General features: G+C 38.2%; 1 long non-coding RNA gene across 1 annotated transcript in view; it reads left to right on the top strand.

The window, feature by feature from the left end:
- LOC103146260 (uncharacterized) overlaps window positions 1-25,679 on the top strand; it is a 28,318-nt gene extending 2,639 nt beyond the window's left edge. The window contains exon 2 of the long non-coding RNA XR_477107.2: window positions 23,705-25,679. This is a non-coding gene — a long non-coding RNA (uncharacterized LOC103146260). The remainder of the gene's footprint in view (window positions 1-23,704) is intronic.
- Window positions 25,680-26,532: the final 853 nt, after the last annotated feature.

Here is a 26,532-nt window from a genome sequence, read left to right as displayed (position 1 = left end):
ACCACAGGCTCCACTCCCCCTCTCTAATAGGCCCATCAGCTCTAAGTGTTCCTGACATTGTAATTGAAAGTAGGACCTTAAGTGTTGCTGAAGCATTGGAAGTCTGCTTTGCATTGCAATGAATGCACATACGGGACAGGTTTTGTTTGGTTGTGGCAACCTGGGAGAAGGCCTCTCTTTTTTTTTTTTTTTTTCTTTTTTTTTTTACAGCATGAAACTTGCATTGAAGAGTGTTGTTTTGGCTTTTCAGTGTCGTAAGTGGACTTGGATGAGAAAATGCTCGGGGCATTTTGTAAAGCTGGAGAGGCTGAAGGGGACTTGATTTGTGCTTTTTCTCCTAGTGTTTTGTACAGTTTAGAAAATCTAAAAGAATGTGGTAGACTGAATGAAATTGAACTTGAGAACTCAGCAGATTTTAAAATGCTCTCAATACCTGAGTTTCAAATGAGGTAGACTGGAGACGTGAAGTAATACAGTCATTATTTCACTCTGCCTCTGCAGGCTATTTAAAAAGGAACATTTAACACCATTAAAGTGAAGTTAATTTAAAAGGTTACACAAAGTTAATGAGTTACTTGTAGCAGATACCTGTCTTGGTTTCTTCATTTAGTTTAAACAGGTTAGCTGGTTATAGAGGGTGAAGCTAATGGTTAATCCAACTGAGGCAGGGTCAAAGCAGACTGCTGCCATCTTTAAACAACAACAACCTTAAAATATCTTCCCATGATCTTTCGGAGTGAAAGAGTGAACATGTTATGATTTCCAGTCAAAGTAACAGTTTGTTATAAAGCTTAAGCAACAAGAAAAAAAAATATTTTTTTTTTTGCATTTTTGCAGTTTTCTGGAAGTCTGTTCTAGATTAGAACTACTTCTACTACTTGTGTTCGATTTTCCTAGTTTTAGTGAGAGTACAGTTAATGCATTACATTGTGATGTTTAGACAAACCCAGATTGGGTTGATTGATTGATTATTGATTGGCAGCAGCAAAGGCTTCTCCACACCTCCACCCCATCATGTCATCTTTCAGCATACACATACTTGCATACAGTCCCTTCGCTCCGCCCCGCCCTCCCTTGGCTCTTCTGTTGAACCCGAGGTCGAGACCTGAAGTAATTAGCGCGTAGCTGAGACAATGGAGTATGTTTTTGAGCTGATGGCTATCAGATGAGGTGTGTGTGTGTGTGTGTGTGTGTGCGTGTGTGTGTGTGTGTGTACACATGCAGACCAAGGGGGAAGGTCAGTAGACGGTTAAGATTTAAGTTGTTGCTTTTTAGATAAGAATAAAGGCTATAAGTTTCTGTTGTATTTATCAACTGCTGGCACACTCTGTTCTCCCCTGTTTATTTCAACAGTAGTGTGAATGGCCTAGGAGAACGAAAAAAGTGTTTACACTGACAGAGAAACACTCATCACACTGAGCAGATAATGACCACAGCTGATGTTTTGAGCCATAAAACCACTGAGTTAATAAACACAGAAAGCAACAGGCTGTTTGGATTCAGGTCTTTATTCCTGAGCTGACAAGAAAAGAAGATAAAGTTATCAGCTTCTAAATTAGCTTGCAGGTTCATAATGGCGGCAAACTGTTGAACAGCAACAAGGTAAATCATTTGAAAGCCTCGCCCAATGAACGCACTATCTGCTAAAAACCAATGATATACACAGAAGCTTGTCTTCAAAAGCATTGAGTTAAATCAAGATTTAATAACTTTTTAATCTTTTGTTTAGCTCAGTTGTGATGGAAGCAGTGCACCTTCCCATTTTCTTGAGTGAATATTGGCATATTTTAAAACAATGTCCAAGAGCTTTTGGGTAAGGTTTTCCAGAATTTGTGGTCCACTGTAGTCCTCCTGACAATCACATCCTATAGTTTCAGTACTTAACCTGGGATCTTGTCAGAGCCAGTTCTTAAATGACTCTTTCAATGCCTCTATACAAATCCTTATCATCTTCATTCAGATCTTTTGTGGAGGATCCCAGAGCAGGTAACCATTATCAACACACCATTATTTATTAACACTGTTCACAAAGTGGTGTTTGTGAACAGTTCACAGTTCTGCTGACAGGCCCATCGCTCTAAGAACTGATTTAAACTTGACATATTCAAACTTTGTGCAACTCTGACTTTTTATTAATGCTGGTGTTTAGTGCTTTGTTTGGGGTTTTTTGTGTTAAATTATGCATATCGAAAACAAAACAAATTGGATTTTACACACAGGAATCGATATTTTAATGAGACGGTGGAAGAATTTATCCATACATTTCTTCAAAGACCTTTAAAAGAAAAAAAACTAGTGCTAGTGCTGGAAGCACAAGGGTATCTAATGAGTCACAGTTTCTGCTGTCGAATGAGATAAAGAAACATTTAATGTCCCCCCATTTGACTAGATTTGTTTGAACAGAAAAACACCTGAAAAGCTTAAGCTAACCATATGACACAAACATGAGTACTAGATGAGAAACGCAGCATAATAAATCACAGTAATCACAATATGTGCCTTTTAATTAGCCACTTATCTGCTCCTTTTATATCTCTTTGCGGCTACAGATGTATAAATATGAATAAATCTGTCATGCGGCACGACATTTTGAAGTGAAATATACGTATGACTATTCATGATGAATTATTTTTAGCACTTTAATGCGGGGCATTTTTTGTCCAGCTTACTTCAGCGTGCAAACCACTTTATGCCCAAACCAGCAATCAGAAGTAAGGAAATGAGGCTGCCAATATTGAGTTAGCCCAGGCATAAAGTAAACATTTACACAGCGTAGTTATTTGATATTGACTCCATGGAAAGAGTGTGCAAGCTGCAGAGGTTGGACCTGCATGGCTGTGTTCTATTTTATTTTATTTTTTTTCAACTTATAATTTTACCAAAAATGACATATTTTATATTCTTATACATGCAGCCCAGTGCCTGGGTTTTGCAAGTGACTGTTTTGCAGTACAGTTTATAGCTTATTTTCACTGCTGTAGGCCAGAAAATGTCAGAGCTTTCCAATTATCTATGCGGCACAGTTTTCAAACACAGAGTTCATGTGATTTCTTGGCATGGTGCTGGCAACAGAAAGAACTCATTGGGGTGGTTTCCATTCCAAATTACCCTCTCCTGCTAACATTTTGATGGTTTAATGCTTGTGAGCACTGCTTTTAGAGAAACCTGTGCTCTGCTTGGCCTCAGACCTAAACTGCCCAGGATGATCTGCACAATTGCAACCTCCACATGTATGAAATTATAGATAAAAACCCGTTAACAGTGGAAATAACAGAATGGCAAACAACCCACAGGATATAGTTGACTAAGCAGTCAAAACAATGACACATGCATTGAACACTAGTCAACCAGAAATCATAATTAGTTTATTTTTTTGTCACTAAATTCTTATGATTTTTCTTAAAGACATATTGTATGTGGTGTTTTTTTTTTGTTTTTTTTTTACAAGCTGACATAATTTCTTGCGGTATTAATGAGATGTCGGTGACATCCTTAAGTCAAAATGAACAAAGATCACATGACCACACTGTTTATGTGGAAACCTGGTTTTAATAAGAAGCAACCTTTAACAGCGACCTTTCACGCTGTAGAAATGGTGACATTTACCCCCATTAATCAGTAAACAGCCTTTTTTTTCTCATAGTTCTCAAGTGAACTCAAAGCAAATCCAGCTGAAAATGTAACAGAATAAATACTCAAGCATGTGGCCATACAGGCAGATGCCCAGGGCGGCATTAGGAATCGAGAGGTGATTTAATCCCACAATACTTGAGTACACCAAAAACATTGAAGGTTAACTTTAATGTTTTATGCCTGGAAATTCAACAGATATTGTCAACCCTGACAGTGGTTACAAGAGTTTTGTGCCCATATTACTTGCTTGGTTTTCACTGTTAGGGCATTTACTTTGAAACATTGACACAACGCACATGAAAAAAACATTGTAAGGGTTTAAGGTATGGCTTTAAAAACCCAAGCCATGCAGCCGTGACAGAGAAAAAATGTCCCCACACAATCCTTCAAAACAAGTCTGACTTGCTCAGTCAACTTTTACAAGTTCCCATTGTCAAGAGAGTTATGTACATTTAACAGAGTTTATTTACAGAGTTCGACTTGCCTCTGACGTCACTATGAGCTAGCCATGGCGTCTCTTGTTAAAACTGTTTTCAGCTGATCATTATACTTTTCCAAATAATAATAAATACTGTGACACCAATAACGCAATTAAAAACGTGTGTGTTGTGTTGCTTTTTTTGTTTGTTTGTAAAACACATTGAATTAATGAGCACTAGCAACTTCTTTTGCAAGATCTTTAGTGATTAGTTTTTTTTTTCTTGGTATTTTAACACACAATCAAGTTCTTTGTGGTCATTTTTATGACATTGATTTAGCCCTCCTACGGTTTTAAGAGACGGGGTCATTTAGACTCCACGAGTTTCTTACTCTGTGCACGGTCTGGCAGGGTCACACTGACCCCGTGTGTGATTTTAAGAGATATGTTTTTGTGTGTGGTCTCGGAGATTGACAGTCTGACGGAAAATGTTCAGTTTTTTTTTTAAAGGATAATGACATAGTGTAATCTGTAGCTTAATGTTTGACAGATTACTGTCAATCTGATTTTGGACCAAATGTCTTTTATATTGTCCTGACATGTTTTTTTTTTTTTTGGTTTGTTTGTTTTTTACTAACTGGCATAGGAGAGCCATCACTGCATGTGAACTCCTTTTTTTTAATGAAAAATAATCAGTGGGTTACTACGGCCTTGCTTAGGCAAACTTGTTCTTGCTGGGATAATTTTAACCATTCTAATCTTTCAGCTTGGCAAGAAAAGTGAAAGGCCGGGTTCTAATGACACACATACACGCACACACACTTCCAGAGACACAAGTGTGTATCCGTCACCAGATAGCATCTTATGGCTTCGTGCCCAATCCCCTATCCTTGAAGTGTAGGTATTAATAGGCCTGCCAATTCCTTGGAATGGCGTGAGTATGCATAAGTGCGAATGCTGTGCATACGCCACTGTGTTACCGATGTCTGAAGGCTTAACTTGACTGAATTTGGTATTTTAAAAGTGCAGGTAGGAAATAGGTTTTGAGAAACTGCACAATTCACAAATAGGCGTAAGAAGATGCTTTCATGGAGTTTGTTGAGTGAGAATAATTTGAGTCCAAGTTTATAGGGGTTATTTTTTCCTTACGCTGGGGTCACATTACGGCTCAGTAGAGCCCAAATAGAAATACAAGCAACCGCAGTCTCTTTGTGCATCTGCTATCCATCACATTATAATCTCTGACTCTATCTCTTACCATTTCTTTGTCACTCAGTGAAAATGAAAGCTGCTTCCAGCTTTCATTTTTAAGCTGCTCCATCTTGTTTTTCCCTACTGCGTTCTAATCATGCTTTCCCAAAAAGGGTGCAGAAAGGTAAATCTGTTTAAAACAGGGTTTATAAATCTAACCTATTAATCTGTGCCAAAGGTTTTTCAAGAGAACTAGCTGAGCACCAGGACTGAAGGGTAGTGAGTTGAGACTGTTATCTCACAGCAAGAGGATTATGAGTGTGTACATCACATGTTCTCCCTGTAAAAGTGCGGTTTCTCGCTGGGTACTCTGGTTTTCTCCTTTCCCCTCCATGGTTTCTTGGGTACAGAGAGGGACAGATCCAGGATGTAGTGAACCTCCTGCCACCCAGATGCCAGCCTACCTGCCCTCTGGAACAGTACAAGGATAAAAACATGGAATGCATAAATGGATCATCCTGTCCTGGTTTGGTACTAGAACTGCTTTCATGGAAAGCAAAACAAAACGTAGGGAGTCTTGTTAAAATACCAGGTGATCCGACACAAGTGAAACACCGTTGTACCTGCTGTGATAATCTGAGGTCTACACATCTATGAGTTAATTTTCAATGTATGATATTAGTCTCAACAGCAGAAACAGGGAAAGGGTTGGTATTTCAGAAACGTCTCAAGCTTACTGCAACATAACGAATTAACCAGTTATCAGCCATCATCAGTTTTTGTTCTGGGGTATGTTGTATTTCAAGATGATCCAGTTGTATTTCTGCCTTTGCCCACAATCTCTGTTTGCCATCTTCTGTAGGCTTTAAAACACCTTATGTTTGTTTTGAAAGTGAAAATCTAAAGCAAGCACCAATCCTGTGCAACTGAGGAAGGTTTTGTTTAAAATTATGTACAAAGTGCACCAAGTGAACCTGTTCACTACATCCTAACAGGCACGGGAGGCGCTCAGCTTTCATTCATTTCATTTCATTCATTTCCTATGTCATTTCTGTGATATGATGCGACATTGCTCCTCCAGCCTAGCAACCAGTGAAATTTATGCATGCGAACTTTCGAGCTCGTTCACATAGACGTGCACACGCATGTCAGCAGTGTGACACAGGAAAGTTGAAAAATATTCAACTTTTGCTGCTTTCACTATTGCTATTGTTGGATCGACCCCAAGAACGGGAAGCCTTCGATTTTCTCTGCCATTCGTCATTCCTCATGTGTTCAGATCATTAGAAAATATCCTGCGTTAAACACTACAGATGCTTATTCCATTTAGGATTTGTGTGTGCTGCATAAAATAGGTTTTGGATTAAATTAATGACATTGCTTAGGTACATGTGACATTGCTCAGGTATATGTTCTTGTACTTTTTGTTCAAAACCAAATTAATAGGTAACAAATCAACATGTCTTCTGGTTGATAACAGAATAATGCTGCTTAAAGCTTTCTCTTGAGAGTGCCTCGGTAAATGATGACAGCACGGACCTCTGTCTCCATCTTTCTTTACTCTTTTTCTTTACACTAAATACTCAATAATCAACCAAACAGCGCGTCTCACAACTGATCTTGAACCATGAGAGTACGTACATCATTTTTCATAAACATTTTCATATTGGCTTTAGATTAAATAACATTACAATGCATGAGGATGCTTTGCATTGTTTTAATTCTTCCCTCAGGTAATTCTCAAAATATCAAATAAATTCTAGTTCTGTCTTCCAGTTCTATCACGTAGATCAGTCCTGTCCATGCAAGTGGCATTTTACTACTTTTTATCTGAGAGTGACCGTCAAAATGCATTATAAAGTTTCTGAGAAATCTAAAATGTTGTGGATGTATGACTTTGTGTTCTTGCTCCATTTCTTTTTTTCTGCTTACTCATGCTCTGCATCGGGCTTACATATCCATAATACACTGCTCAAAAAAATAAAGGGAACACTCAAATAACACATCCTAGATCTGAATGAATGAAATATTCTCATTGAATACTTTGTTCTGTACAAAGTTGAATGTGCTGACAACAAAATCACACAAAAATCATCAATGGAAATCAAATTTATTAACCAATGGAGGCCTGGATTTGGAGCCACACACAAACTTAAAGTGAAATGTTCCCTTTATTTTTTTGAGCAGTATATATAAGATCGGCACCGGCAACACATAGTGTTTTATAAATATATAAGGCCTACAGAGTGGATTTGTGCCAATGTCCATTCTGTCTTCAGATTCACCAATCATCAAGGCCTGGACAAGAGTAACTTAGTTTGGTCTGATTATCTAGACATTAAATGATTTCAAAATATTTCTATGTCACTTTGTTTATCCGTCTCCTAAAACGTTGTTCCTTCTTCCACTGTGTTACTTTGCAGCAACACGTTTCCATTTTTGGTCAGTCACACTAACAGCTGCCTCAGTGTGACTAAGAAGACCCTACAACTGTACAATGTTTTGTGTTTCTAATTGGGCCTGTAGCAGGAGTGCTTATATTTGATTCTGCAGTAACGTACTGACGTTTTTACAGATTCAACTGAACCTCCTTTTCTATTCCCCTCTGCTTTTGTTAGCAGATTTAAACGCTACCGAAGCTGGAAACCCTTCTCTTTCTCCCTGTCTCTGTTTCTTTCCGTCTACAGAGAGCGATAAAGACAGAGAATACATACAAAATAGACAAGGCTGACATTTTAACCTCAGGCTTTAAATGATGCATTTGAACCATTCGGTGTAGGGGTGGAATGAGGTTTCCACAAAAACCCAAGCTTATATTCACGGTGAATGTTGTCTAATGCACAAAGAGTAAAAAATATACATCTGCAAAACAATTTCCTGTGTCTTTTATGTACCCAGAATGGACTTGTACCTCGTTTGAACTGTTGAGATGTTGCTGCCCTCACTAATTAAGCTACAGGCTGAGCGTCACATGTTGTTGGTCTTCCTGCTTTACAAGATGAGAAAGAGGGAGGAAATGAACATCCTTCAAATTTTTGACCATAACAGGCTAGTTTTAGTCCGGTTTTGTTTAGCGTCCAGCTCAACTTCTTCAAATCCAGGCTTCAAGGTGTGGTGCCCTGCAACTTTTAGAAGCGTCTCTCATTCATCACACCTGAGTCAAATAATCAGGTCATTAGCAGGACTCAGGAGAATTTGACTGCATGCTAAGGAGATGAGTTAGCCATTTTGATTCAAGTGTGTTGGAAAAGGGACACATCTAAAAGTAACAGAACACCGGACCTTAGAGACTGGTTACCTTTTGACCTTAGTCTTTTGAAATTGTGTTTGAAAGCCAGATTATGCAAGGAAACCAACTAGTTTCAATGGCCTCTACAAAATCTGATAGGAGTCGTCCAACCAGAATCAAATGACTCGTAGAGCTCTGAATCAAATAACGAGTCGTTCATTTGATTCGTAGCTTCTTCACAACTTGTTAAATAAAATATAATGTAAACTGAAAGCCCGTTTTATGCTTGACCATTTAAAATGACATTTTTGCTGAAAGCTAATGGAAAAGTCTCCCAAGACAAATTTTGCTTTCGCATCCCAAAAATCTTTCTTTAATTCACGCATGCATGGTGACCTGTCATTTGCAGGATACCGCTATGCACCAACAAGTGTCCTGTCAATTCATTTAAAATTCTATAAGCCACTTCTCTGAGTAGTGGATTTGGCTCCAGGCGCCTCTGTCTGGCCTGTTCAGTGACAAGCAACAGAGTGCTGATAGATGGTTCCTGTTCCTGGTTGTAAATCGGCCTCTTGTTGAGAGTTAACCCCTGTAGCCCCCAGAAACGTCTCTAACAGCTAGCAGACTCCTCTATCGCTGCCTAGGGCAGCTGATGAGCTGTTCCCAGAAAACTGATGAGCAGGTGGTATGGCAGTCCGGTTGGGAAGCGGACAAATTTGCTTGCTCCGCAAACCACGTTCCCTTCTTTGCTTTTGTGTGACTGCGTGGGCGAGAATTTGGATCGCAAAAGGAAAAACAGAAAAATAAATTCATCTCTCATCCTGTGAACATCTGCGCCGCCAGCTGAAGCCGGCTTCCTGTTATTACAGTGGCATGTATAATGAATGAAATAAAGATATCCGAGCAGAGTTTTAGTAAAGGTCAGCTATGTAGGCTGATCACTTAGGGAGCTGCTGAAACTTTCTCTGTGTTATAACTGTGCTTTGGGTGGTCATTATCCCAATTAATCACTAGTATATGGTGGAAAACCTGCAAACTGACTGAGAGAGCGCACATGCTTGCTTGCTCTCCGAGAATTAGGGAGTAGTTCTCCTCCTTCTGCTGACCTTCTGCATTCACAGCTGTTTCTCCTCTCGGCTGACTGGTGACTGGGACGGGTTTTATTAATGTGCTGTAACTAAGTAACCACATAATATGGATCTCTGTATCCCTGCTCACAGACTGATTTATTTCCCTGCGTGGGTGTGCATGCATTCTCTATTCTCTATCTGATTGTGTATCTAATGTTTGCTTGCAGGTCGTCTTCTATTTAGCAGCAAGGACTGCTGTCTTGAAATGTGTACAGAGGTAACTAACGTAGCAGCTCCTACAAGTCTTGGGGATCCTGAGTAAAACAAACAAACCAACAAAAAAGCAATAAGTATATCAGATAAGTGCAAAACATTTCCAATTGTTTTGCTGGGAAACATATTTTGGCCGTACTACCCACGGTGGTTTTTACAGCTTGCAAAACTTCTGGGAACCTTCATAGCGTGTCTTCCTTCACAATTAAGCTTTCGCATAGCACTCATCATGGCCAAACGTTAGTGACTGTGTAAAATCTGACACAATCGTTTAAAATTTAAACAGATTCCACACTTCCAGTAAGCAATTGTTTCTCAATAGACGAGGATCCAGAACCCTTTTTATGATCCAAAGCGAAGAACAAGAAACTTATTTTTACCAGGCTAATAAAATATATATATAAAAAAGTGTAAATAATAATATTATTAATAATAATGGAAAAATCTTTATTGGCATTGCAGGCATGATCTCTCCTTATTCCAGACTATCTCTTTGCATGTTTCCACTGGTATTTTGATTATTTGTCTTTGGTGATAAGCTCCAAGTACGGTAATCACTCTGAAGTACGACTCCCACCACAGATCCACTTTCATATTCAAGTTGCGACTCTGTCTGCGCCACTCCAAAAACACTAATGTCATGTCCTCTCAGAAGACACACGTTGGCAAAATAAAAAGATTATTTTAAACCTAAATATGTCAGGGGTATAAGTGATTATGGGTTTGATACACTGGTCAGCATATCAGTATACATTTATATGCATGACAGGTCGGTGGGTGAGCACTTAGAGACGACGAAATGGAAATGTTTTGCTAACTGCTCTGATAAAAATGCGGAGCGGCTGACATCCAACTCGCAGCTGCGTATTAGGAAAGAATGAAAGAGGAAAGTAAAGAATGATCTACTGTACTTTGAGAGGGGAGCTGGTCTCTGTCCAGACTTCCTTACTGCAAATAGGAGACTCTGCTCCTTCAGTGGGCCAGAAGGAGATTGAATCAATAAGTCGTTATTTATTTTACTGCAAAAGTTATAAAGTGATCAAAGAGTTTCCACGCTGCTTTCCATGTTGTGTGGTCTGCGTGTGCTACTTTCCACTGCAACCCCGCCATCATCTAATTCTCCTAGAGCTTGTTATTCATAGACCTCTGCGCCGACTTCCTTGGCACCTGTCTTTTCCCCGTCTTGTTGCTCAACTCCTTTAAATAGAACTCATGTCTCCAGAGAAGGAGTAAACACTGGCCTTGCCGTGGGAATACAGACAAACACACATGTACACACACAGGGAAGTCTCTATGGTGATACACTTAATATTTCACCATACAGGACATGTCCGTAGCATATCAGGTTGCACGTACAAAGCTTTTACAGCTGCTCGACATTACATACGATTTGGGAAACCATAAAATAAAAGAAGCATAAATAAAGGGAGTAAATTGACGTAAAAACCCTCAGACTTGTTTGGTAATGGTGGAAAATTATAAGGGTTTTATTTATTTTGTATATGCCTAGTGCGTACTTATTTTCACAAAGTATTCCATACCATTAAATCTGTACAAATAGCACAAATTATGATGTTGTAGAATCTGTGGTGTGTGGTTTTGAACAATTGGAGTTAAAATTAAATAATTTTCAGCTGTTATCCTTTACAGTTTAAGAAAGTTCCTTTTCTGCAGGCTTAAAGATAGACAAGAGTTTTGTTTTGGAAGTGAACTATAGTGAAGGTACTTGTTAAGATGGCCTTTAAATAGAAATATGTGATTGTGCAGTCATGTATTCCCACTGAAACAAATTAAAAGAATTCAGACTTTAAATTCAGTACATGAATTTAATTGAGAAAACAACAGTAAGGAAAAAAAAAAGTAGAAAAAACACAGACACACACACACACATGCGTACACACCGGGGCATATATCTAAAAACAAAGACATCTAAAATTTCCTAAAGAAAAAAAAAAAAAAAAGTGTTACTGAAGTATAATTAACTTTTACTTTTTTCATGAGCTTTGTGGTTTTGGATTTTTTTCATGATTTGGATTATTTAGGTCTTTATTTTCTGTTTTGAGTTGCAGTCTTTGATTATGATTATTCTCTGTAGATATTGGCTTCGGCTTTATTTCAAAACCTGCTTTTCATGTTTGCTGTTGTTTCTTAATGTCTTTATAATCTTGCCCAATTCGTATGTTAAGTCATAATCCATTGCTGGTTTACATTTCTCCTGGTTTCTGTGTTTTTCCTTCCTCAGTTCCTTGTGTACTCCAAGCCATTTCCCCTTATTTCCTCAGTTTTACCTCTGCTATTTTTGCACATTCCCTCACAGCTGACAATTATTATTCTACTAATTAGATCCATCTGTGTTCATTCCAGTTCTCACACTCCCCCAGTATTTAAATATCTCAGTTTCTATTATTCTCTGCCGGATTCTACTGTTGCACTTACTTTGGTACTGATGCCTTCCTTGTGCCTTTTCTTTTTTTTGTAAGTTTCCAAGTATTAAATTCATGATTCCACATTTCATTGTTCGTCTTTCAAAGGTGTGCATTTGCCCTTTGGGTCATCAACAACCTCAAAACATGACAAGTCCATTTTTTGTCTAGAAACCTCAGTTTTCTACATGTCTAGCCAGAAATACAGGATCAATTACCCTTAATGTCAGATTTTTGACAAGAAAGGTCAGATGTAGCTAGTATAGAAAAAGTAGTGCAAGTTGTAGCAAATTATATGTTAGCAGTTGTAGTTACACTGCTATACAATATCTATTTATTATATACACTTTATGCATTAGGCAAGTGATATTTTGACCACATCGTTGCCATATTTTCTAAATCCTGCTCTATAAAGTTGAATGCTTAATGAATTTAAGCATTCAGGTGATGTATATGTGTGTAATGACGGAGGGTATAGCCGAAGGAGTTCAGCACTCTATATCGAAGTGCTCATAATTATTAGGCATTTTTTCCTGACTCTGCAGAGTCAAAAATGACAAAAGTCTCTCAGAGGGAAACATGACTCTTGAAATCAAGATTTTGGGTGATCACAGAACCATCAAACATTTTGTTGCAAATGTTGAACAGGGTCAGAACCCGTTATCTTTCAGATTCTTCATATTTATAAGTTCAACCTCCCTGGAGAATCTAAAAGTACAAGATGTTCAGAGCTCAGAGATAATAGCCAAGGAGGTAAGGAAGGCTGAACTCTGACCGCCACTGAACAAGACTCATCAGCTGAAGCACAGAACAGGGCAAGAAATATTTGAAAACTGGTTTTTCAAAGGCTTTTTGTACTGATTAAATGAGAATGAATCTTGGCGGACCAGATGGATGGACAAGTGGGTGGATCAGTAACAGGCACAGAGCTCCACTTTAACTCAGCAAGGTGGAGGTGGTGTATTTGTATTGGGCTAGTAATAATGAAGATGAGCTGGTTGGACCTTTTTAGGGTGAAGATTAAAAACTCAAAATGAACTCTCACACCCGTTGCCAGTTTTTAGAGGATACTTTCTTTAAACCCGGTTTCAGGAAGAAGTCGGCATCTCTCAAAGGACGATAATTTTTCTGCAGGTCAAATTCTCCATCACATGCATCCAAGTGCAGAGGTTAAAGATGAAAAACTTGTGGCCTGGCCCCCTTCCTCACCTGACATGAACCCAACTGAGAACTTGTAGGCAGTTCTTAAATGCGGGTTTTCCAGTGAAGGAAAGCAGTCCCCCTCTCTGCACAGTGTCTGGGAGGCTGTGGTTGCTGCCGAATTAAAAAGCTGATTGTTAACACATCAACAAACTGACTCAGTGAATGAAAGGATGGTCATTCCTATTGAAAAGAAAGGTGGCTAAACTGGTGACTGATTTTTCTTGCCTTTTTATGTCAGATGTTTATTGGGAAGCTTTTGGTAAAAGTTTCATTACACAGAGGAATAATGAAAAAGTGAGGTGGGAAAATGTGTTTTTCATGTAGTTGTAGAATAATTCTGCACAATAAAAGTTGCCAAATAATTGTGAACACATTTTCTCATAGGGACACCGAAATCTCGCCTTTACGTTTTCAAACATTCATGTTTGAGGTTTACTGACATTTTGAATAGTCAAGAGAGCACTGTAGTTGATGATAAATAAAGATAACCCTCAAAAGTAAGACTTTCCAAACAAAAAAAAAATGTCAAGACAGTATAATGAATGCATATAACTTTGTAAATTGGTAGAAAAATATTCTATGCCTAAAATTATTCACAAAATTAAAATTTACTCAAAATTTGAAATACTTCGTAGTTTGCATTGGTATTGCAAACCAATGCAAACTATGAACTTGGGTGCTGGCATCACTCAATGAAACCAGTGTTTCAGTTTTTTCTTTTATTCTGCACATGCAGTTTCAGTCTTTGATTGACTGTAGTTCTCCAATGCTGTAAAAAAAAAAACTGGCAGGTATCACAGAGAGACTTGGCAAAACCTTAATAAACAATCAGTGTTAAGGACAAACTGTCGTCACTTGTCAAGTTTATTGAGCATAAACATTGGTATGCTCTGTGCGCTTAAACATAAACATAAACATGCTTTTAACATGTTCATGTTAAATGTACAAAAAGTCTGCAAAATATGTTGGGTTTTTTTGTAGTACAAAAAGTCAGACAGAGTCTTTTCCTCAGTTTACTGCTCAGACATACAAAAACCTTTCATTCAATAGTCAAGTTCCTGTTTTCTTGCCGCTCATTCAGAGTTTGTGGACAAGAATAACCTCAAACGAAAACTCATGCATTCGCAAACACATGGGAAAGTACTTTATCTCCAGTATCATTCTCAAACATCATAGTTCTATCTGGTTTTAACACGGAGTGAGGGGTTTACGGTATATTTGTCACCCCACATTTGCGTGAAAGTTTGCCTTGAAAATCCTTCATACAATTGGCTTATTCACGCTTGTTGCTGCAGTGAGAGCCTGCAGAAAGCATTCTCACCATACCAGGTACGTACATGTAGCCAAGTTCTGGCTCAGCGTGTGCGTGTGTGTTCATGTGTCCTGTTTTCTCACAATTGCTAGCCCTCAGACACAATGTATGTGCACACTGATAACACACACACACACACACACACACAAGCAAGGGCTGGAAGACAAATGGACCTTACTTGACACACAGACAGAGATGTGGACAAGCTGCTTTTCCGTTTGAATGCTCAGCCAAACCGCAGGCCACAATTACACTTGTCCCTGTCTGTTTGACTGCACCAGAGATAGCGCTCTGTGTACTCGCCCTGATGCAGAATGACGATGATAGACAGCGGGAACTTGAATTCTGTGTATGCATGCTATTGCTCAGAAAACAAAGCAACTGCTTAACAAACTCTGGAAATAAGATTTGACTTATACATGTAGTTTGTAATGGAGAAAACATTGCAGGTGTATAGGACCATTTATAGATTAAACATAAAACTAATAAAGATTAGTGGAGAAAATGGAGATTAAACTCAAAGTCGCTGTATTTTCCTCCAGCAATAAACGACCAATTGAGGTAATTATGTGGTTTGTGCAAAAAAGAAAAAAAAAATTGTTTCCATGGATTAGTGAGATATTCATTTGTAGGTTTATTGATTACCTACAAATGAACCTGTTCAGTAATATACCTCTGTACCTATGGACCTTTGAATGGACCAAACAAAGAAAATATGTCTACAAATGGATTTAAGAAAATTTTAAGGCTAAACTATTGAGGTTTTCAGACCAAAAGTTAAAAGCTCACCGCGGGGATCAGCGGTTAATCCTGGATTTCACAGGAGTGTTACATGAAGAGAACAAAAAAAGGCTTAGTTTTCAAAATGGCAGGTGGAAATGACTATGTTTTCTACACAAAGCTGTGAGGCTGTCAGCTATGATGAATAATCTGTTTCATGCTTAAAAACCACAAAAGAACTGCTGTGAAATCATGCACCAAAGACACAACTATGGAGATAAAACTGCGAAGACACTGACGCAGCGACTAGTGATCGTGAAGAGACTCTGTTTGTACTTTAACCTGCCAATTTCTGCTTAGTCAGGACCTTTTTGACGGATATTTGGTGAGTACACGTGTAAATGTGACTGCAAAGTATTGCTTTTGCTGTTTCCAGTCCAGCATCTCCTTATCTTTGACATTCCAAAGTAAGACAAAAACTTGTGATGAGAAGGATTGTAATAATCCATTTAGGCCATGAGTTATAACACTGCAAAATATGGGGTTCATGAAAACAAGACGATACAATAAAGTTTCAATAAATCAATAAAGAATCTATAATAAAAGTAAAACAATTTGGTCCAGGTTTGAGCAGTTTTTCAATTATGGTTTCCAAAATTATCTCAATATATTATTATGTAAAATAGTCTGAACTTTATATTATGTTGTAATACCTGAAGGGTTGCTTTAATTCTTTTATGCATGTTTGAGAAATCCTTGAATCTCCTGGGGCAACCATTCAGAGTGGCTAAACGCTTTCTGTCTAACGCTCCTAAGAACGTGTGTTAATGGCATAATGAGGTGCATTGTTGTGATGATGTGTGTTGGAAAGAGTAGGAGCCGCTCAGAGTGCATTCACATCGGCCTTGTTTAGTCCGCTTTAATCGAACTCCGGCTTGATTCCCTAGAAATCAAGCCGTCTGGTTTGTTTGGAGACTGCACAATCAAACTCTGATGCGGACCAAATTCTGGCCCGCCTAAAAATCTTGGTCTTGATCGGGTTGAAGTGAATTCTGGTGCGGTTCGAATGCAAATGGAAATGTCAAGCGAACTGAAGGTCACTCCAAAAGCAGGACGTGGACTATAGCGCAGGGCATTCTGGATCAATAAAACCAGAACAAAAGCACATCTCCAGCTGTAGAGGTAGAAATGGCTGGTGGTCTTTTGCCAAAGACAAGAGAAATCCTACAAGTTGAAGTGGCGATAATCATGGCAACCCTACTGAAACTATAACCGTGCCACCGAGACGACTGCTCTAACCAAACCAACTTCACAGTTCAAAAACAGTAAATGGACAAAGATGTCTCGCAGTCTAACGTAGTTCTACATACATTTTATGATTTCCAGAACAAACAATAGCACATGGTGTATCCCCCACATAACCACGGATAAAGAACATTTTGCACAAACTAACAACCCTGGCACAAGTTGATGCTTTGACCAACTCGGCCCAGCTGCACTACATCATCTAATCAGCATGCACAGACACATTTGTCTACCGCTCACCAGACTCGTGTTCTTGACAAAACGATGTGAGCCCATGATCACCAATTACCAGAGCAGAACAACAATGAGCATGCAATTGTTGTGACCTGACTCACAGGCTACAACAGAAACAAAACACACCATTATACCCAAGTTACTGAAATGGGAATTTATTTAACACAAACTAAGTATAAAAAAGGTAGCAGCAGCCCTGCATAGGAGAATAAAAACAACTTGGTTGGGACTGAAATAACTGAAGACCTTAACAGATCTCCAGGTGTCCTGAATCAGTAGTCTGTGTTGCAAAGGAAAGGTAAATGCCCAACCGAACTAGAATGCATTATCATTTAAAACATACTTCATAATCAGAGTTCAGTTTATTTATGAAGAACTCCTACTTTCTGAACACCTGATGTGTTTTTTTCTTAGGGAACGTCAATAGCCTCAAAAGACATTACTTGTAAAATTATGGACAAGAAAAAGAGCAGTGTTTTTTTTGTTTGCATGCATCAACACCAAGTGAACCATTTCATTAACATTTCTATATTTTTTGACTGCGAGATTGTCATGCGTGGGAACAGATGCAGTCCATGTACATAAATGGAGACAAAAAGTTTTCACATCGGTGTTGATTTAGAGAAATGTTTACCTTAAACAACAATGTTTCACTGTAACATTTGAATCTATTTCTTCTGCCCCTTTTCCTTTTTCCTCTTTTTCGGGTTTTCTCAGGGTTTGTGACACCTGACCTCGGTGAGGTCACTCATGGCAGGTCATCGCCTTGTTTTCCTGGCTGCTGTCAGCAGCTCCGTGATTTTATATTTTTCCACATCCCTCCTTTTCCCTCCAAGGACAAAAAGGAAAACGGACCATATGTATTTCAGGATGTAAAGTCTTCAACTTTGACAAAAAGAAAAAAAAAAAACATGAGAAGACAGTCTGTGCGTGTGTTTGCATGCAGTATGTGTTGTTGGACGTGCAGTGGCCCGGAGGGATTTTTGGGCCACAGATGTAAAAGTCATTTCTGCGTCATTTCTCTCCTTTTTCTTGAGCTTTCCTCTATCCATCTTATCCTAACCTCCCATTTTTTTCCTCATCTCCTTATTCTCTTTTTCTGAGTTTCTTGTTTTTTTTTCTTTTTATATATAGCTTTTCTCTTTTTGTATGTGATACATTTTTCTTTTTTACACACACCTATCTTTCCATTACCACCCCTACCTATTAAAGTCTTTCCACAACTATTTGTTAAATTATTACTGGCTTTGTTTCACTTGCTTTCCTTTAGTCTTTTAACGGCCCAATTTTTCCCTCGGTCTCTGTTTTTTATCTTTCCCTCTGTGCTCTGTTCTCTCCGAGGCCCAGTATAAGTGTTCGTACCTGGCAGAGTATTTTATTGCGCTGTCAGGGGGCTTGGAGAACTAATTTCGCCCATAAAAATGGCTCACAACAAGAAAAAAGGGGCGGCAAATTGGGGGTTGGGGCAGATTTATTGGAATAGTTCTTTTTTTTTTTTTTTAACTGTGAACAGCTATTATTTTCCTTCTTCTCTTGCTCTTTTTCCACCATGGAAGTTGCGTACGTTGTTGGCTCTTGGCAGTCCTGCACACACAGAAAATTTTGACAGATGCTTATGCATTAATAGTATGCAATATTACTGTGTTTGAATATGTCAAGAAACCTAAACATCTGAGTACATGTTAGCATAAACACACAGAGGCACTCTGTGGTTCTGTTTGTTTATCTTGCTGGATATTACCACTTCCACAGACCACAGTGCATTTAGAAGCGCTGTAGCCATATTGTCTGACTACATTTTGGCAGGTGGCCTGCCACTCTGAACTCAATAGTTATGCTGTGCAGGCATGTGTGTATATTACCCAAATTCCTATCCTACCCATCCTATTGTCCAGTCATAGGGACAGTTTCAAAAGAAGTCCAGACCCAGAAATGGAAAAACAAAACCCTTTTACATGTCATTGGACATACTCTTATATAATAATAATAGCTTTTCTTGTTAATGGCCTTTGGAATAAACCTGCGTTACACATAAAGGATATATAGAATAATTACCGACCCACCTCTCACGTCACATGATCTATGTGGTTATAATGTTACGCGATGAACTGTAATTTTTCAACACAGAACAGGGAGCTGACTCACCATGATTACACACCGAAGCTGTGACTACTCTGAAGTGTAGGTGGTAAAATGGGATTGTGGAAAGAAATGCAACATAGTGAATGAAAGCAGAAGCTGCAGGAGACTCACAGCATGTGACTGAAGCAACTTGCTCTGAATCTATGATAATCATGAAAAATGCAAAATACAAAAGCAGCAAGACATGAGAAATGCATACATGCTCACTGTGTTACATCTGTCCTGCTTTAGAAATGATTTTGAGCCGTGTTACAGTGTCTTAATCTAAGATAATGCGCATCTAATTTGAAGAGGTTCTGCTGATTAAGGATTTTTGGTTTCAGAGTTATTTTTCCAGTCACTTTCTCACCATTTGTGCATCATTTGAAAAACTAGTGCATTTCCTGAAACAATTAACACAAACTGTAGACCTAGTCAACCTGCAAAAGTGTGCCACTATTTCCTCAAAAGCACATACTTATGTCAATAACATTGTCATCTAAATGAAAAGTTCTCACACCATGTTTATAGCAATAACATCAACATAAGGTTCATCTGAGAGAAGCTGGTCAGATAGAGACATTTTCAGGGAAAACTGAGAATGAAAAGTATACAATTCACAGATTTTGAAGACAAGTTCAGTATTCCTGCTTGTATTGACTAAAGCATTGAAACTAGTATAGTTCATTTTGATTGACATGATATAAGCAAACAATAATAATGTAAAATTGCAGAAAATAAGGAGGCAAATGATGCGAGTTCTAAGGGATTTATACAATTTGTTGGAAGGAGTGAGAAACCGCTGCTATGATGAGCAGAAAGGATTGAAAGTCGTGAATGTTTCTTTTATAATTTTGATTAAATTTGAGAAATGCACCAGTGTAATCCAGAAAGAAAATAGAAAAAGCTCCTTGTAAATGATCTTCCTCAGGAAAACCATGTGACAATGTGGGTCAGTTAGCTCCTTGAAGACTGACCGTTTTGCTGTTTTGGGGGGATTTGAATCAAATAAATACAACATATGGAAACAGCACAAAAACAACTTATTCTAACAGCACTTTATAGGATGAGTTTGAGTTCTGCATTAAACTCCCTGTTGTCACATTTCATACTTTGGACTTTGTTTTCTCATTTTCGTTCCACTTAAAATATGTTTTCTTTGTGAGTCTTAATTTTCCAAATCGTGGAAATGCACCCACAAATTCAGAACTATGATATATTCCCATAGTGGGGCGAGAGGCACCGCAAAAAATTTGCACTTTGGGTATCCAAATGGTAAGCAATGGCACCAGATGGATGGATAATGAAACAACTGACTCTTTTTTTCTGCCACTATTCACATTGGCTGTGCTCGTTAGAGGGTTGAAATCATGAACTGAAAACACTTCAATAGTGTGAAAGATATGTTTGTTTCTTTGCTTTATAAGTCGGTCCTACTATAAAGCGTTTTAAAATGATCCATATAAAGTGAAATACTTACAAAAGATCAGAGCATTCAAACAGCATTTAAACAGACTTAGGAATTTTCCAAAACAACAAAATAGGTTCCCCAAAGCCAGCTGGAGCAAAATGAGAATAATGCCACCCATCTATTAGATAATTTACAAAGTGTGTTTATATTTACCTAGAGGCTTGTTTTGAAGAAACAAAGCTCTCTGTACCAAAGATATTGGTAACATAAAATTCCATAATGAAGCGATTAGTCAGAGAAAGAAAGCTGCAGATGCCAACAGTGTTGCTTTCTGCCACCCAGAAGGAAGAGTGTTGTTCTCAGGGTAAGAACTCGCATGCATAGGCCAGTATGAGTTTCTGTTTGGGTGGATGTGGACTGCTTTGGTTTTAGTTTTATAGATTATTTCCCTTAATCTAAATTAGCACATGGAAGTCTGATTACTTTTTTCAATCGTAAATAATTGATGAGCAACATAAAGTAAATTTTTTTTCAGTCTTTTTAAAGTTCTGTTTGTCTGATAGGAAATTCAACCTTTTTATATAAAACTCTTGAATAACTTATTTTTTTTTGCTACATCTTAACGCTACATAATTACACTAAAAAAATGTCGTGAACATCCACCAGTTTTGGCAAAAATGTCAAAAACCTACAAAACATTTTTAGTTGTTTTTTGCATTTCATTGCGTCAAAGTAATTGAACTTTATTTTACAGATGACTAAAATGAAGCTACTGTCTTAGTTGTTTGTATCTGTACTTTTACTCACAGACAAAAGTCCACTCTGATGTTGAATTGCCACGCTCAAATCTGAACCAAAACTATGACATCATAACAGAGGTTTTGTTGATTTTATATTAGAACTGCTTAAGAGAAAAATCAATACCCTCAGTAAAAAAAAACAAAAAAAAAGTAAATGTCAGACTGTGGAGTTCCTGCCGTGTTTTGTAACTATAATACAGTTTTCTGTTTTCTATAGCAATTAGTGTTTTTTCTTTATATTTAGCTGGTTTCCTGTTATTTCCTTTCTCATCATTGTAAATGCTTTATGAAACGGCCACTATTTCCTTCTTTTATTGGAATATTTAAACCCTCCTGAAAGCACAATAGCCCCACTTCTGTACTAGGCCCATAATTCTTTGAAATATGGAAAGTAAAGCCTGATCTTATCCTCCTGCAAATTACTTCAAAGCTTGAGCTAAGCCTGCAGCCTACGGCCCATTTCTGAATGTGTGCGCGCGTGTGTCTGTTTGGGGATGGGAGTGAAAGAGGATATCTTATCCTGCACGGAAGTTTCAGGAAATGCCGCTATAGGAGCCTGATGTAGCTGCAGGGTAATACTCTACGTACACACTCATGTTTGCAGATGCAATCTCACAAGCTGTTTTTATTTCGACATATAATTTGTCTCCATTTACTGGCAAACAAGTGCTAAGATTAGCGACCATAACAACGGAGACAATACACAGCTTCATATTATGATGTCACCAGGTGACTTTGCTTCCCCAGAACCAAACATGGGGAAGCAGCATTCAGTTTCTGTGCTCCACTAATCTGGAGCAAACTTCCAGAAAACTACAAAACTGCTGAAACAATGAGTTCCCTTAAGTCAAGACTGAAACCTGTTTAGAGTTACTCTTGATTCACAACTGGACCATTGATTGACACTGTTGATGTATATTTTCTTGATGATTTTCATGATGGCATTTGACAAGACGTAATGTTTATTGCTGTTTCATGATTGATTACTGTGTCATGTTTTTAGGGCATAAAGCACTTTGAACTTCCTTGTTGCTGAAATGTGCTACACAAATAAGCTTGACTTAACTTGAAAGAAAGCCTAGAAGCCTAATTACAAGTTAACTCAACCTACCTCCTGTAATCCTACAAATCCAAGAAATTACACTTCATCAGGACCAGAACTGCTCTACTGGTTCCTACAGTTTTACTGTTTATACTGGGAGAAATCGGTGATGCATACCAACCCACAGAGTGTTTGACAAACTGGTGTTTTATGGTCCTTATATGGCCCAGTTGTGAATGTTTAATGTGTGCAGCATTTCTTATTTCCCCCCCAACATAAGTCCATCCATCAATGTATGCGTGTGAGCGCGTGTGTCCACGTTTACCTATGATGTCATTAAAAGCAATTAGTGTTGGAACTGCAGGGCTAGTTAGAGTTCTGCTGATGGATCGGAAACATCCACAGGGCAAACTCACACTTCTTCAGTTACATCTTCTCTCCTCTCCTCATTTTTCAAGTCACACACACACTGTGTACAACAGCACATCGGTTTGCTACTAGATGTGTGTATGTGTGTCTACAATTTTTGGCAAAAGTGTATCCTTGTATGGTTGTGTGTGTGTGGGGGTGTGTGTGTGTGGGGGTGTATGTGTGTGTGTGTTCTTTGTGAGTTTGTAAGTAGATTTGATTTCAAAGGTATGTCTTAGACCCATTTGAATCATTAAGTGTGATTAGTGGACAGTAGGGCTTCTACTTGTTCTTTATCCACAGGAGAAAAAGAAATTCTGTACTGCCATCTTCGTCTTGGCCAAAAAACAAGGGGTGGGGGGAATGGATTGTGGGAGAGATCCCACTTCTTCACTGACTTTTTCTTTGCTACTTTTGTTTCTTTTTTTTGTTATTTCATGTTTTTCTGAGCTTGTTTGAAAACTATCTGCTAAAATACAACTTGAACACAACTTTAGTGCACACTAAAACTCATCTTACATGTCTTTTGTTCCCCTAACAGTCTGTGCTCCAAGCTGAGTTTTATTATACGGAACAACCTGAGTTTTTGATTCAGGGTCATGGAAGTTAAAATCAAAGGCTTTCAAGTCGAATCCTGTCCTCTGATCACATTAGGACTTTTTGCTTCAAACAGAAACGCAGCATGATTCTGGAAATGTTACCCACATGAAGATAAAATTGACCAGACCTGTAGTAGCAAGACTTCTTGCTTAAAGTTATTAAGTACTTGTGTATTTCAAATGCCTCTGATAATTGTTGTAAAAAATAAAAATAATTTGTATTTTATAGCAAACAGAAACAAGTTGGAGACTTGTAAAAATGAATATTGGAAGTACTGGAGATGCAACGATTTTGTCTTTCTTTCATTTTAGGGCCGGCGATGGATTGGTGACCTGATCATGGCGCGACCTCAGGAGGACTGGAGGTTCGACCTCTGATACACCTGGAGTGAAACCATTAGAACAGCTGTATTATGGCCATATGGATATTTAAAGTACATTTTAACAATTATGAGAAATTCAAGTTACATAAATGACCCATAATAAACACAACAAAACAATGTTTTTTTTTTATTTCATTTTAGCTTTTATTTTTCTTACACTGACCCTGGAGAAGCACTATTTAATTTACTTCATTTAATGAGCAAACTAGCTAAGGTTACTATTTGGTGTTTACTGCAATCAATTCTCTGTCTTTGAGATGAAACATCACTGCACAAACATTTCTATTTGAAGTGGTTGGATATTTAAGCGGGTGTCCATTTTCACCTCGCTGTAGTAGGACGGTGAGCAGCAACACAAGCCATCAATGGACTGAAACAGTGAGAACGAGTCAGAACTTTTACTAGAAAACATGCTGCTCCTATCAAAATGGCGTCATCATGCCCATTAACCACGCATACTCTATATACCTATATATAGGCATGAGACAACAAGAAACTATTAATAAGGTCAAAACCTCGGTTAATTTAACTGCTTTGTGTTAAACTCTAATTCCTCTCTTCTTTTAGTTGTTTCCAGTCCTGTGTGTTGTGTTCATCGCCTAGAGTTTGTTTTAGGTTTTAGCCAGCACTTCTCAGCACTTATCCCAACACCGCACACCACAAGTAATAACTGTTTTAAGATGCTATCAGGCAGCACTTAGGGAATGTGTTTTTGCAGTTCTGTGCATGTATATTTTCTTTGCTCTAGAAATGTGTGTGTGTTTATGTGTCAACAGCCGCAGACATGTATTCCCAAATTAGTCTGTGGTTTTGTCTGAGTTTTGGAAAAAGGAGCTCTCTGAAGCAGCTGAAAGATGTGATGGATTTGCGTGTGTGTGCGTATACGTTTTTGTGTGTGAATATGTGTGTGCTTGTGTTGCGTATGTTTGCATGCCCGCTGGCCTTCCTGTTAACTTGATCCGCGCTCGTGTAAAGCTGTGAATGCTGAGAAATCAGGAAAAGAGTGAGGTCATAATGTGCTTAAGGCCACATTGCTCATATCAGTTACAAGCTAAAGCAAGTATACGCATAGCCACACAATATCTTTTTTTAACTTGAGATCTCAATGTTTTACCAGCTTCTAAATAAATATGCAGCATTTCATTTCCTCTGTTTTAATATGAAGCATTATGTTCTTAATAGATCAGATATCAGTTCTGGTCTTATTGTTCAAATACACACAAGTCTTATTTCACATTAATCAGTCTGTTATTTTATAGAGGAGAAAGGCTTACCATTTTTTTGGATAATTATTTATCAAATGTCTCTTGTAATTGCCAGAGTTCCTCAAACTGAACACTTTTCTTTTATTACAGTTCTTTCTCTGAATGAAAACCGTCCTTTGAGCGGGAGCAAGTAGTGAACATTATCACACTCGATGCTCCCTGGAAATGTGCACAAATGATGGAAAAACTTCTGCATGTTAACAAATTTCTTAAGTTTACAGCCTCATAATGAAGGCGCAGAGCTGCTCCTCCTGCTGTGTTAGCACTGTGGACAAGCAAACGGAGAGGAACATAGCTGCGGTTGCAGCTTCGGGTGAAGCATGTGCACAGGCTTAAGTCTGGTGTGCAGCTTTATATATCTGAGCACATGTTTTTACTGAATCTCATAGCCTCTTCATCTGGTCTTCATTTGGTTACAAATGTTTCAGCGCTTCTGTACTTCACTGCCTCCACATGTTTGTCAGACAAAAGGCCAAGATGAGTTGGAAAGAGACATTAAGATGTGTGAAATGCAAAGCCGAGTGCAACAGCACGTGTTGATTTTAAAAATATGTCACGCCATCTTATAGATGCAATATGTAGCTGGAATAGCTTTGTCCATTGCTGGTTTAAGAATGTTTTAGAGATACAGGACTTTTTTTTTTTTTTACTTGTTAGCTTGTGATTTATTATATCCCACAACGCTTTCTGTGCTGCTTCACATGTCAGAGTACAATCGTCTGCGTTTTCTCAGATAACACAAAAACTCAACTGACTCCATTCCTTATATAGGTTATCTGGTGTTCTTCACTCTGTGTCCACTGTTTCTAATGCCTCATTAACAACTAAGGTCCTGTTTCTGCAGTTATTTTAGTTCTGCATGTGATCTTTGTATTGTCCGCAATATTTCTAGCCCCATTTTGGTTCAGACAACTATGTCTAAAAATAAATCCAGACATAAATTAATCCAGGCATGACCTCTTAATTAAATGCAACCAAACTGCATTAGTGCAGAGAGAACTTTAATTCTTAGTAGGATCATTTAAAGAGTACATCTCACTTTGCATGTACTCAAGGAGTTAGACAAATACTCCTGCTTTGAGATCACTAATCTTGTGCAAAACTTTATCTAATCGACGAGCAAGGCTCGAACAAAACAAAAGTAAATTGTTGCATCACTGAAAAGATGTTCCTCTGTGAGTAGGCCAAATTAACTGCAGGTGAACGTCGCTGAAGTAAAACACACACGACTAATATGGATTCAGAAAGTCACATTGGGATATAAGAGTTTATTCAGACCATGCACTGAAAGCTTTCATTTTCCAAGACCTGCCAAAACTTTAGATACACATTCTCATTCATAAGGTTTTGAGTGGAAAATGTGCTGTCGACATTTCATCTTGCATCCATCAGTCGGCTTTTCTGATGCACGTAAGATGAAACTAAATCTCTAGAGAGATTTAGGTTTAGCTACTAAAGAGATTTAGATTCTGTCAAACTCTTTACCATGACA

The sequence above is a fragment of the Poecilia formosa genome, unplaced genomic scaffold, assembly GCF_000485575.1.
Source record: "Poecilia formosa unplaced genomic scaffold, Poecilia_formosa-5.1.2 Scaffold155, whole genome shotgun sequence".
Taxonomy (NCBI): domain Eukaryota; kingdom Metazoa; phylum Chordata; class Actinopteri; order Cyprinodontiformes; family Poeciliidae; genus Poecilia; species Poecilia formosa.
The sequence above is the reverse complement of the archived record's forward strand: the minus strand, read 5'-3'. Positions and strand labels throughout refer to the sequence as shown.